Genomic DNA, 14618 nt, shown 5'->3' with positions numbered 1-14618 from the left:
CAGCTGCTCACATCAGGCTGTCCCTCCATACCTTTGAATCTGTAGTTCTGCCTCTCTTCAAAGTGCCCACATCCTAATGTTTCTCTTTCTCTTCTATTTCTCTACCACTTACTTGCTCCTCTTTGTAGCATCTGGAGTCTCTGAGTGGCTGGGGTCATCTCAGAAGTGGTCTCAGGAGTGCTTTGCTCTGCCTGTGCAATATTGAGCTGGATAGGGTATTTTTGGGCATCGTTTGCCCTTCTAAGGCCTGAATGGTGGTCATCTCAGGCTTGCCTTCTTCGGGGAGGGTAAGGCTACAAATCCTTCAGAGGTTCACAGCTCCGAACACTGAGTGTAGACACAGCCTCTCTCCCCTCTGCCACCTAATGATGCACATTTGACACAGCAGCTACACTTCAACTCTTCTAGGGGCAGTGAAAAGCATTTCACTACCATGATTGGTGTTGCTGGTGTAGACTTTATTCCTAGGATAATTAATGTAATTTTCTAAATATCAAGGCTTGCACTGTACTGCCAAGACTAAAATACTAGGTATAGTGATGAACCTTTGGATGGTCAAATTATGCTTCACAACCTGGGACCTTGTTGTGTTGCTAAGCAAGAGTTACAAAGTATTTGCAAATCCTTTAAGGGGAGTGTTCAGCATTGTGCAGTTGGATCTGAAACAGTCACAAAGGTTCTTAAAAAAGGAAAAGTAGAAAGGCAAAAAGGCAAGAGAGTGTCACAATGAAAGCATTAAAACCAGTATATTGCTGACTTTGAGAAGGAAGAAGTTGCACAAGTCAAGGGTTGCATATGTCCCGAAATTGAGTTTTGTGGACAAAGATTTGTTCCTGGCTAAGATAAGAGATGCATCCTTTGACACCTTGACTTGAATCCTCTGATATCCACTTCAGACTTGTTACCTCCAGAACTGTACAAAAAAAAATTCATATTGGACTATGTTACCAACCTGATAATAGTTTATTACAACAATGACAGTTGTCCACCCAAGTTCTACTCACATCTCACTGACTACAAAGTAATATGTATTACTTTGTTTCTCTATGTATTAATGCAAAAATTATCAAATACAGGATTTTCCTAGTCAGTGATTTATACATGGCAAATGTTTAATTTATGTGACCTGTTAAACCAGTATCAGATGAAAGGGGAGGAGGTTCTCCCCTATCAGTGGACTTGGAAAGGGGAAGGGTGGAGATGAGATGAGGAAGGAAGGGTGGGATTGGGAGGAAAAGAGGGAGTGGGATACAGCAGGGATACAAAGTTAACAAACTGTAGCTAATATTAAAAAAATAAAAATATATAATACACTGAAGGAGAAAGCAAAAATATGTTTTGCTGGTTTTATCAATACAAAGTCTTTTGAAAACATACCTATTGAACCAATGAGAAACAAATTGTTAATTTAAAATGAGGGCTAGAGAACTAGGGTCAGATGGAAGGGGAGGAGGACCTCCCCTATTAGTGGATTTAGAGAGGGGCAGGGAGGAGATCAGAGAGGGACTGTGGGATTGGGAGAGAATGAAAGAGAGGGCTACAACTGGGATACAAAGTAAACAAAGTGTAATTAATATAAAAATAAATAAATAGACGGGGCAAGATGGCGGTGCCAGCGCCTGGATGGCTCTCATTCTGAGCAGCAGCAGCAGGATCAGCACAGTGACCAGTAATCAGAACTTGCGGCCATAAAACACAGTCATTGTGTTTCCCAGGTGCGAGGATACCCCACGGTGGGGGATTCAATCAGCTTTTAACTCACCAGGCTAAACCGCGGAAGAGATACCAGTTCCGCCAGACGCTTGGCTGCCGGCCACCAGCCCCAGCCCCAGCCCAGAGCCACAAGCCAGTGTCTCTGGTCACTGTCCCAGACTGAACCGTGCGCACCACACTATCAGAGACTGGAATTTTCAGTCGAGAGATAACCCCAGGGTACAGGAAACGATTGGGACTGGCCTTAGGTCACCCAGACATCCCCTGGAAAAGACTCGGGTTCCACGGGCACCCTAGGAGCCAGCCCGGAGCCAGAGCCAGGGACCCAGGTTCCAGCACAGAGCCCTGCCTGCTTGCGTGCCTGACTTGCCGCCTGAGATAGAACTGTGGGCACCAGGGCACCAGCGAATGAGTTTCACTGTCTGGTGCAAACACACAGGGAGGGAAACGGCTGGTCTGATCTCAGAGCACTTAGCCGACACCCCCAACCTGAAAAGGTCCCCAGAAAATTACTCAGCTTAGGGAGGCACCCAGGTTCCCAAAGGCCGCAAAGGCAGACACAGGCAGTTTCTGCGCACCAGACAGCTGGCAGAGACTGAGCCGCCATCACACAGCTGTGCTCCAGGCATAGGCAGTTTCTGCGGCCAGCCAGCTGGCGGACACTGAGCAGTGTGCACCAGGGCAAAAAAAGACACAGGGAGTCCCTGTCTCCAGAGAATCTTCAGGGAAGGAAGGAAACTGTACTGACCTAAATCAACCAATCCTTCCCTAGAAAAAGTCTTGCAGACTAGTGGGGCCAAGGCGTCAGCACTCAGCTGTGCTCCAGACACAGGCACAAACAGTTGATGCGTGCCTGATGTCCAACTGGGTCACAGCAGCTGATCATTAAATTTACAAGAAACCCGGAAACAGGGCAGCTGCCCTCAGGACTTCCCTGGGTGAGAGGAGAACCCTCTCGACTAACAAAGACCACAGTTACCACTCAGGTCTATATCCCTGAGGTGAGCAACTCCTGAAAAAACACCAGCCATCCAGGGACTATACACAAAAAGCTGAGAAGATATCCTTCAGGAAAAACCAGCTTTCTGCAAAGGGGATTCTCTCCACCACAGGATCCCCAGGAACCACCAGAAAATAACCCCAAACACCTAAGATAGCACAATGGGTAGAGGCCAGCGTAAAAGCTCAAGCAACAAAAGACAGAGCAATATGGCATCTCCAGAACCCAGTTACCCAGGGGCAAGTAGCCCTGGACACCCCACCATAACTGAAATCCAAGAAGATGACCTAACAAGTATGCTCATGAAGATGATAACAGAGGAAACAAATAAGATTCGTAAAGACATAGAGGAAGATAAACTCAAACAGAATATTGCCATCCGTAAAGAAATAGAGGAAGCTGCAGCCAAACAGTTTATGGCATTTAGAAAGGAAATGCTTAAAACACTGAATGAAATGAAGGAAACAGAGTTGAAGGAACTAAAAGAAAAACAGGAAAGTACAATCAGACAGGTGAAGGAAGTAAACAAAACAACTCAAGACCTGAAGATAAAATTGGAAAAATTAAAGAAAACACAAATGGAAGAAATAATGGAAAGGAAGAATCTAGGGAAGAAAACAGGAACTACAGAGGTAAGCATAACCAACAGACTACAAGAGATGGAAGAAAGAATCTCAGGTGTAGAAGATACAATGGAAGAAATCGATGTATCTGTCAAAGAAAATGTTAAATCCAAAAAATTCCTGACACAGACCGTCCAAGAAATGCAAGACAATATGAAAAGTCAAAACCTAAGAATAATAGGTATAGAGGAAAAAGAAGACTCCGTTCTCCAAGGCGCAGAAAATATTTTCAACAAAATCATTGAAGAAAATTTCCCCAAGCTAAAGGAGAGGCCAATTAGAATACATGAGGCCTACAGAACACCCAACAAATTTGACCAGAAAAGAAAATCCTCCCGCCACATAATAATCAAAACAGTAAGTATACAGAACAAAGAAAAAATACTAAAAGCTGCAAGGGAAAAAGGCCAAGTAACATATAATGGCAAACCCATTAGAATCACGCCTGACTTTTCAACAGAGACTATGAAAGCCAGAAGGGCCTGGACGGATATCATGCAGACCCTAAGAGAACACAGATGTCAGCCCAGGCTACTATACCCTGCAAAACTCTCAGTCCTCCTAGATGGAGAAAACAAGATATTCAATGACAAATCAAATTTCAACAATACCTACAAAGAAATCCAGCATTACAGAAGACACTGGAAGGGAAAATACAACCCAAGAAAGCTAGCTACATTCAAGAAAACACAGGAAATAAATAACCTCACTTCAGTAAAACAAAAAGCAACCAAGCACACAATCTGATGACCACAGTCAACATCAAAATCAAGAGACCTAACAGCCACTGGTCATTAATCTCTCTCAACATCAATGGACTCAACTCTCCAATAAAAAGACACAGATTAACAGAATGGATACGTAAACAAAACCCAGCAATCTGTTGCATACAAGAAACACACCTAAGACACAACGATAGACATTACCTGAGGGTAAAGGGTTGGAAGACGACTTTCCAAGCAAACGGACCCAAGAAGCAAGCAGGAGTAGCCATTCTAATATCTGATAAAATAGACTTTCGACCAAAATTAATAAAAAGAGATGGGGAAGGACACTTCATACTCATCAAGGGAAAATTCCACCAGGAAGACATCACAATCCTGAACATCTATGCCCCAAATACAAGGGTACCCACATTTGTGAAAGAAACATTGATAAAATTTAAAGCACATATAGATCCCCACACATTAATAGTGGGAGACTTCAACACCCCACTCTCAACAAAGGACAGGTCAACCAAACAGAAATTAAACAAAGAAACAATGTCTCTGACAGAGGTCATGAATCAAATGGACCTACCAGACATTTACAGAACTTTACACCCAAACACAAAAGAATTTACCTTTTTCTCAGCACCTCATGGAACCTTCTCCAAAATAGACCATATAGTGGGTCACAAAGCAAGCCTCAACAGATACAAGAAGGTTGAAATAATCCCATGTATCTTGTCTGATCACCATGGAATAAAGCTGGACCTCAACAATAACAGAAATAACAAAAAGCCTACACACACATGGAAACTGAACAACTTGTTACTAAATGACAGCTGGGTCAGGGAAGAAATAAAGAAAGAAATTAAAGTCTTTCTAGAAATCAATGAAAATGAAGACACAACATACCCGAACTTGTGGGACACAATGAAAGCAGTGCTAAGAGGAAAGTTCATAGCACTAAGTGCCTTCAAGAAGAAATTCGAGACAGCTCATTCAAGCACCGTAATGGCTCACTTAAAAACCCTAGAAAAAGAAGAAGCAGACACACCAAGAAGGAGTAGACGGCTGGAAATAATCAAACTCAGAGCTGAAATCAATCAATTGGAAACAAATAAAACAATTCAAAGAATCAATGAAACCAAGAGCTGGTTCTTTGAGAAAATCAACAAGATCGACAAACCCTTAGCCAGGCTAACTAAAAGGCAGAGAGACACCACCCAAATCAACAAAATCAGAAATGAAAAGGGGGACATAACTACAGACACTGAGGAAATCCAAACAATCATTAGGACTTACTTCAAAAGTCTATATGCCACAAAATTTGAAAATCTAAATGAAATGGACAATTTTCTTGATCGATTTGACTTACCAAAGCTGAATCAGGACCAGGTAAATCAACTAAATAGTCCTATATCCCCCAAAGAAATAGAAGCAGTCATCAAAAGTCTCCCATCCAAAAAAAGCCCAGGACCAGATGACTTCAGCGCAGAATTCTACCAGACCTTCAAAGAAGAGCTAACACCAATTCTCTTCAAACTATTCCACAAAATAGAAACAGAAGGAATATTACCAAATTCATTCTATGAAGCCACACTCACCTTGGTACCTAAACCTCACAAAGACTCAACAAAGAAAGAGAATTTCCGGCCAATCTCCCTTATGAACATTGATGCAAAAATACTTAATAAAATACTTGCAAACCGAATCCAAGAACACATCAAAGATATTATCCACTATGACCAAGTAGGCTTCATCCCAGGTATTCAGGGGTGGTTCAATATACGGAAATCCATCAATGTGATCCACCATATTAACAAACTGAAAGAAAAAAAACACATGATAATCTCCCTAGATGCTGAAAAAGCATTTGACAAAATCCAACATCCATTCATGTTCAAAGTATTGGAGAGATCAGGGATACAAGGCACATATCTAAACATAGTAAAGGCGATATACAGCAAGCCTATAGCCAACATCAAACTGAACGGAGAGAAACTTAAAGCAATCCCACTGAAATCAGGGACAAGACAAGGCTGCCCACTCTCTCCATATCTCTTCAACATAGTGCTGGAAGTCCTTGCTAGAGCAATAAGAGAGTTGAAGGAGATCAAGGGGATACAAATTGGAAAGGAAGAAGTCAAATTATCACTATTTGCAGATGATATGATAGTATGCGTGAATGACCCCAAAAACTCTACCAGGGAACTCCTACAGCTGATAAACACCTTCAGCAAAGTGGCCGGATACAAAATTAACTCAAAAAAATCAGTAGCCCTCCTGTATACAAAAGACAAAAGGGCTGAGAAAGAAATTAGGGAAACAACACCCTTCACAATAGCCACAAATGACATAAGGTACCTTGGAGTAACCCTAACCAAGGAAGTCAAAGACTTGTATGAAAAAAATTTCAAATCTCTGAAGAAAGAATTAGAAGAAGATATGAGAAGATGGAAAGATCTCCCATGCTCATGGCTTGGCAAGATTAACAGAGTAAAAATGGCCATCTTACCAAAAGCAATCTACAGATTCAATGCAATGCCCATCAAATTACCAACACAATTCTTTACAGACCTGGAAAGAAAAATTCTCAACTTCATATGGAATAACAAGAAACCCAGAATTGCTAAAACAATCCTCTACAATAAAAGATCTTCCGGAGGTATCTCCATCCCTGATCTTAAGTTGTACTATAGAGCAACAGTTTTAAAAACTGCATGGTACTGGCATAGAAACAGAATGGTGGATCAATGGAACCGAACAGAGGACCCAGAAATAAACCCACACACTTATGGACACCTGATCTTTGACAAAGACGCCAAAACCATACAATGGAAAAAAGATAGCATCTTCAACAAATGGTGCTGGTCTAACTGGATGTCTACATGTAGAAAAATGAAAATAGATCCATACTTGTCACCCTGAACAAAACTGAAGTCCAAGTGGATCAAAGACCTCAACATAAAACCAGACACATTAAATCGGCTTGAAAAAAAAGTGGGAAATACCCTAGAACTCATTGGTACAGGGGAAAACTTCCTGAACAGAACACCAACAGCACAGGCTCTAACAGCAACAATCAATAAATGGGACCTCATGAAACTGAAAAGCTTCTGTAAAGCAAAGGACACAGTCATCAAAACAAAGCGACTGCCTACAGATTGGGAAAGAATCTTCACCAACCCTTTATCTGACAGAGGACTCATATCCAGTATATATAAAGAACTAAAGAAGCTGAAAAGCAGCAAACCAAGTAATCCACTTAAAAAATGGGGAATAGAGCTAAACAGAATTCTCTGTGGAGGAATACCGAATGGAAGAGAAGCCCTTAAAGAAATGTTCAACCTCACTAGCCATTAGGGAAATGTAAATCAAAACAACCCTGAGATTTCACCTTACACCCATGAGAATGGCCAAGATCAAAAACTCAAGTGACAACACATGCTGGAGAGGTTGTGGAGAAAGGGGAACCCTTCTGCACTGCTGCTGGGAATGTAAACTTGTACAACCACTCTGGAAATCAATCTGGCGCTTTCTCAGACAACTAGGAATAGCGCTTCCTCAAGATCCAGCCATACCACTACTGGGCATATATCCAAAAGAGGCTCAAGTACACAAAAAGGACATTTGCTCAACCATGTTTGTAGCAGCTTTATTTGTAATAGCCAGAAGCTGGAAAAAAGCCAGATGCCCCTCAACTGAAGAATGGATGCAGAAATTGTGGTACATCTACACAATGGAATATTACTCAGCAATGAAAAATAAGGAAATCATGAAATTTGCAGGTAAATGGTGGGATCTGGAAAGGATCATCCTGAGTAAGTTGTCCCAGAAGCAAAAAGACACACATGGTATATACTCACTCATATAGACATACAACATAGGACAAACCCACTAAAACCTGTACATCTAAAGAAACTAAGCAAGAGAGAGGACCCTAACTAAAATGTCCAATCCCCATCCGGTAAGGCAAAGAGGATGGACATGAGAAGAAGAAGAAAACAGGAAACAATGTAGGAACCTACCACAGAGGGCCTCTGAAAGCCTCTGCCCTTCAGACTATCAAAGCAGATGCTGAGCCTGATAGGCAACTGTTGGGCAGAGTGAATGGAATTTTAGGTAAGAACTGGGAAATAGTAAGAGCTGGAGAGGACAGGGTCTCCACAAGGAGAGCAACAGAACAAGAAAATTTGAACACAGGGATCTTCCCAGAGACTCATACTCCAACCAAGGACTATTCATGGAGATAACCCAGAACCCCTGCACAGATGTAGCCCAGGGCAGTTCAGAGTCCAATTGGGTTACATAGTAATGTGAAGAGGGACTGCCTCTGACCTAATCTGATTGCCTGCTCTTTGATCACCTCCCTCTGGGGGGGGGGACAGCCTTACCAGGCCATAGTAGAGGACAATGCAGCCACATTTGATGTGAACTGACAGACTAAGATCAGAAAGGAGAGGAGAACCTCCCCTATCAGTGGACTTGGGGAGTGGCATGCAAGCAGAGGGAGGAAGGAGGGTGGGATTGGGAGGGGAGGAGGGAGGGGCTTATAGGGGGATGCAGAATGAATAAAGTGTATTTGAGGAAAAATTTTCAAAAAAAAGGGGGAAAATAATTTAAGAACCTTAAATGACTTTCAAAAGTGGAGCAAAACATGGAGTTATTCAGTTTACATGGAGCATGTCTCGCCCCTGGTGGCAATGGTCTCCTGAACCTACTCAGACCTCGGACACTACCACCGCTAGTTCTAGAACTGATGCAAGATGTTCCAACGAGGGGGTTAAGGCTTCTCATAATATTTCCTATAAGCCCACACCTGTTTGTTTATATCCCCCATTTTTATTCATTATTAGCCAGATAGAGCCAAGTAATTGTGGTAATGATACTTGCTTTTTTGCCCAATGCTGGAATGCTAGTAAATTTAGGTATGCCCTGGTTACTCGCATGCCTCGCTGGGTGCCTGTGCCCGTTGATGCCCCTCACGCTATGACTCTCTTCAGACAGAAAAGGGATCTTAGAACTACAGCCACCATTGTTACTGCCATCTCATTGGCGGCTGTTGGAGCTACCACCACGGCATTAGCCATGAGTCATACTGGGCAGACTGCTCAGACCCTGAATAATCATTTAGCCAATGTAGCTCATGCCTTAGTTGTACATAAAGGAATTAATGCTCAACTAAAAGGAAGCTTGATGGTGTTCAATCAGAGGATTGACCTCTTGCAGGAGCAAATTGATACCCTATGGCAAATCGCTCAACCTGGCTGTCAATGAAAGTATGCTGGACTTTGTGTCACTAGCATACAACATGAGAATTTTTCCTGTGCTGCAAATCTGTCTAAACAATTGTCGAGCTATATTTTAGGTAATTGGACTGGAGAATTCGATACTACGATGGAGCAGCTGAGAGTGGCCATTGTCATGGTAAATTCTACCAGAGTGGACGCAGGACTAGCCACAGGATTATCATCATGGATTGCTGCAGCCATGAATCATCTGAAGGAATGGGTGGGCATGGGAGTGTTAGCAGGCCTTCTGGTGTTGGTCTCCTTGGTTTGCCTGTGGTATATATGCAAGATTAGAGTCTCACAACAGCGTAACGCAGCCATGATCATTCAGGCCTTTACAGCCATTGAAACAGGACAGTCTCCCCAACCATGGTTGGCTACCATAAAAAGCTAAAATGTTACACTCAGGATGCGAGGCTAAGCACTGCACTCAGGGTCAGCTGCTTTGGACCCAGAGAAGAGCATGTCTGATTGCATGCGGGTTGATGCCCCAGGTCCCGCCTCTGAGAAAAAGGTATTGGTCGGGTCTGATGCTCTTTGGGTGGATGACACCTAAATGAACATCGGTACAAAGTCCCAATTTATTTCTAATATCAGAGATCAGACCTTTACTCTTGCCTGATGTGTCTAAAACAAAAAGGGGGAACTGTACAGAGCTGTGTAATGCTGCGCCTTAAAGATGGAGCTGGTTTCCGCCTTCCACCTTCCGGATGGTGAGTGCTCTCTGCCAGGAACAATTCCACATTTGGCTAAGGCTGAGGATCTGGCTTGCTTCCATGTATGTGGACCTATCTGCATTGCCCACGTGGCATGCTGGGGTTGGCTAAGCTGTGGGCTGGCTTTCCCCAGGGTCAGATGATTGTTCAAGGTTCCTGAATAAACTGCATTGAAAAAATAAAATAAATAAATACATAAATAAATAAATAAATGAATGAAAATTAAATAACTGAGGGCTAAAAAAAACATACCCATTGAACCAATGAGAAACCAATAGTTAATTTAAAATGAGGGCTAAAGGACAGCATACAAGGAGATGACGTAGACATCTTGCTCAAATGTAACCAATTGGCAGCTCAGTCTCCATGTGGATCTCTGAGTGAGGGGAGCAGGGGCTGCCTCTAGCATGAACTCAGTTGATCATCCTCTGATCTCTCGCCCTGATGATGCAGCCTTGCCAGGCCACAGATGAGACTTAACAAGCTAAGGGCAGATGGCAATAGTGGAGAACTCCCCCTTTCAGTGGACTAGGGGAAGGGAAAGAGGGGAAGAGAGAGGGAAGGGAGGACTGGAGAAGTTGAGGGAGGAGCCTTCAGTCAGGATATATAATGAATAAATTTTGCAGAATAAAAAGAAAAAAAAAGAACAGCATGCAGATCAGTCAAGCTAACAATAAATGTACATAGAAGTATACACGTATTCAAAAGTTTTTAAAGTCTTAATATGAATAAAAGCTTTCTATTAATGTATCAAGTCAACCCACTACAGGTTTTGTGATTACTTTGATTGTGCAACTATTATACAACTAATCTGTTTCCAGGAGTGTAGCTATAAATGTCAGTGGACAGGTCATTTTGCTGCATTTATAATTAGGATAAAATGAAATGTTTCTGTTATTACTTTTGAGTCCTTAGTTTTAGCCCTCTCAGACAGTTCAGAGTTCAGCCATATCTCATGTTCCATTTTGCTATAATGGTTTTGACTTAATCCAGTGTTATCTTTACACATATTAATTATCATTATATGTGTATAGCATATGAAGCATTCTGTCTTTGGTAATAATTGGTAACATTCAGCGATAAATAATGTGTACACATACATCAAATGGGAAAAATCATGATGGAAAAATATTAAAGAAATATTAAAGAATATTATAATGTTAAAAATATTAAAGAAAGATTAAAGAAATATTAGTGTAATTAATTGTGAAGCAGATGTAAAACTTGTGTTAGGAAACACAGCAATAAGTATTGTAAAATTTGCAGTTCCAATGAAATGCAAATAATGAATAAAAGATGCTGTTTTGTCAAGCTATTATACCACTAATTGTGCTACATACTTCAAGAAAAATAAAAGTATAAATAGTATAAACTTACACTTTAAATGGACTGCTAAACGAAGTAAACTATTACTATTAATATACAGGCATAGCATTATGATAGTCATTGTTATAGTTTCTCTTATAGAAACAAAATAATCGAAGATCAGAATTTTAAGCATATATGTGTGTGTGTGTGTGTATGTGTGTGTGTGTGTGCAGTTATATAGCTGAAAGTCAAACTTGAATCACTACCAAGATTATCCCATGTACAAAATCCATATCCTTTTTCTTCTATCATATCTTTAAATATTTATCTATTTATTATTTATTCCAATTTATTGAGTTGATATCCCAGCTGTAGATCCCTCACTCCTCTCCTCCATGTCCCACCTTTCTTCTTCTCCTCCCTTGCCCCTCCCTTAGTCAACAGATAGGGGAGGTCCTCCTCCCCTTCCATCTGACCCTAGCTTATTGGGTCTCATCAGGACTGCCTGTATTGTCTTCCTCTGTGTCCTGGCAAGCCTGTACCCACCTTCCCAAGGGGGAGGTGACCAAAGAGCAGGTCAATGCATTCATGCCAGAGACAGCCTCTGCTTCCCTTACTGGGAGGGACACTTCATTCTCATCAAATGACTATCATTTTTTTTTTTAACTGAGTTCTTAGCAGAGGCTAAGAATGTAAAACCTGGAAATACATCAGTGACCTCCTACAGTATCATTTCCAAGTTCAAGAAGGAGTAAATGATTGTACTTTGGTACTTACTGGCATTTTCTGATCTTAATATTTTTAAGTGACTCTTTAAAATATAACAAAGGGTCAATAATTAAGTGTGTGTGTGTGTGTGTTATAAGCTAGTGAGTCAGCAAGCTGTACAACAATTATTACCACCTCACTTAAAGTATTTCAGCATCTCAAAAAGAAATTCCACTTATCAACTGTCACTCATCTCTTTTCCTGTAACCTCCAACAGCCTATACCTTTAGCATTATCTATGTATTTCTTGAATGTCGATATTGGAACAGTATAATCTGTGTATATTTTGTGACTGGCTTCTTGAACATAATATATTTTTTCATAAACAGTCTTGTTATATGACACACACTTAATTTCTTTTTAAGACTGGGTAAAATTCCACTACGTTGAATTATAACATTTTATATATCTATTTTTCATTTGATGCATTTTTAGTCTTTGGTATTAGGTGAATAATGAAGAATTATTTTCAAAAAAATGTTGTTAGTGTATATTCATTGTACATAAAAATATGATTTTAAAAAGATTTTCATACAGTCATATCATATGATTTTTATCATATCCAACCTCTACAGTCTGCACTTTATACTTCCATTGCAACAAACTAGGCTCCTTCATTCCTACACAATTTTGGTTTTACTTCTATGACCCTTACTTTAGTGATTTTATGTCCTACATAAAATCAGGCTCCACAAAGAGAGGAAGCATTTGCTATTTGTCTTTCTGTGTCTGAATTATATTGCTTAACAGATAGTTTCTGATTATATCTATTCTTCTCTGAATGAGAATATTTTCTTATTTATAGCTGAATAAAATCCTATTATATATATGTAGGTGAATATTATGTTATATTTAAATATATTTATTATATTATTCCCCCATTTTTTCTCTTAACAGACACCAAAGCAGATTAGATAGCTTAACTATTCTAAACTGCTCTGCAATATATGTTCACATTCCGGTGTCTCTGTGCTGTATTGGCTTGGTGGCCTTCAAACCAATACTGAGTGGTGGTATAGCTCGGGTTTTTGTTTCTTTGAGGAAACTCCACACTTACCTCCACTGTAGCTATCACAACCTAAATTTCTATAAGCAATGTAACAATGTTTCCTTTGTCCTGATTATTTTTCACCAGAATTTCTCCTTTGTTTTCTGGATAATGGCTATTCTTTCCTAACTGATACAAGCTAGAATTTTCCTGTTGTTTCAATGTGTGTTTTCCTGATAGCTGAGGCTTTCATTGTTAGAGTGTGACTCATAAAGCTAGCGTAATGTTGTTGGTTGAATTTTGTTTTTAAAATCTCTGTATTTGTTCATTTGAAATACATTTTATTGTTCAAAATGGACTCTGTTGGAGTATGGAGGAGAGATTATCTGTCTCCACCAGAATGAAGATGTCTTCCATGAGCTTAAAAAGTGTAAGGTGTACTGGGCATGGTCCCTGGAGCCACTCTGAGGGTAGAATGCTAACTCCATTCACAGCTTCCAGGTATGCTAATATGCACATAAAATTATTGTTTTCAATTGAAGAGGACTCATTTTTCCACTTCAATAACTTTTGGGTAACAGAAAAAAAACAATGAATATGTTATGTTTACCTAAGGTATTTGTTATTAAGTTAATGGAAGGCAAATATATTCAGTAACACCAAATGCCAGTATGAGAAAAAAAGAAAACATGGAGGAGAGAGAATAAACATAAAATATCACTTGGAATAGAATTGGGGTAAACAGAATTCAAATATTAGCAGATGACAGAAATGCATGGAAAATAAAGCAAGGTTGGGTGAGGAGTCAAGGAGTAAATGATTTAGGATTGTAAAGAAATGATATGAGTTTTAGGAAAAACAAACAAACAATGAACAGAATCCAGTAAAATAAGTGAAGTATCAAAGGTATGTATCATAAAACCCCCCCAAACAATACAGGAAGTAAAATAGAACAATTAAGACACATTTAGGAATAAGTAAGTATTTTTTTAATTAATTATACTTTATTCACTTTGTATCCCCCCATAAGTCCCTCCCTCCTCCCCTCCCGATCCCACCCTCCCACCCCCGCACTCCCTTCTTCACACATGCCCCTCCCCAAGTCCACTGATAGGGGAGGCCCTCCTCTCCTTCCTTCTGATCTTAGTCTATCAAATCTCATCAAGAGTGGCTGCATTGTCTTCCTCTGCGGCCTGGTAAGGCTGCTCTCCCTTCAAGGGGAGGTGATCAAAGAGCAGGCCAATCAGATTATGTCAGAGGCATTCCCTCTTCCCATTACTATGGAACCCACTTGGACACTAAACTGCCAAGGGCTACATCTGTGCAGAGGTTCTAGGTTATCTCCATGCATGGTACTTGGTTGGAGTATGAGTCTCTGGGAAGTTCCCTGTGTTTAAATTTCTGGTTCTGTTGCTCTCCTTGTGGAGTTCCTGTCCTCTCCAGATCTTAACATTTCCTACTTCTTTTTTTTTTTTTTTCAATGCAGTTTATTCAGGAACCTTGA

At 40.5% G+C, this 14618-nt stretch overlaps 1 non-coding gene across 1 annotated transcript; it reads right to left on the bottom strand.

The window, feature by feature from the left end:
- Window positions 1-284: 284 nt before the first annotated feature.
- LOC132648841 (small nucleolar RNA SNORA17) lies at window positions 285-415 on the bottom strand. Its single transcript, XR_009587242.1, has one exon. It is a non-coding gene; the product is annotated as a small nucleolar RNA SNORA17 (small nucleolar RNA).
- Between the last annotated feature and the right edge of the window lie 14203 nt (window positions 416-14618).

This window comes from Meriones unguiculatus, chromosome 17 (assembly GCF_030254825.1).
Source record: "Meriones unguiculatus strain TT.TT164.6M chromosome 17, Bangor_MerUng_6.1, whole genome shotgun sequence".
NCBI lineage: Eukaryota > Metazoa > Chordata > Mammalia > Rodentia > Muridae > Meriones > Meriones unguiculatus.
Note: the sequence above shows the minus strand (reverse complement) of the source record. Positions and strands in the feature narration are given on the sequence as shown.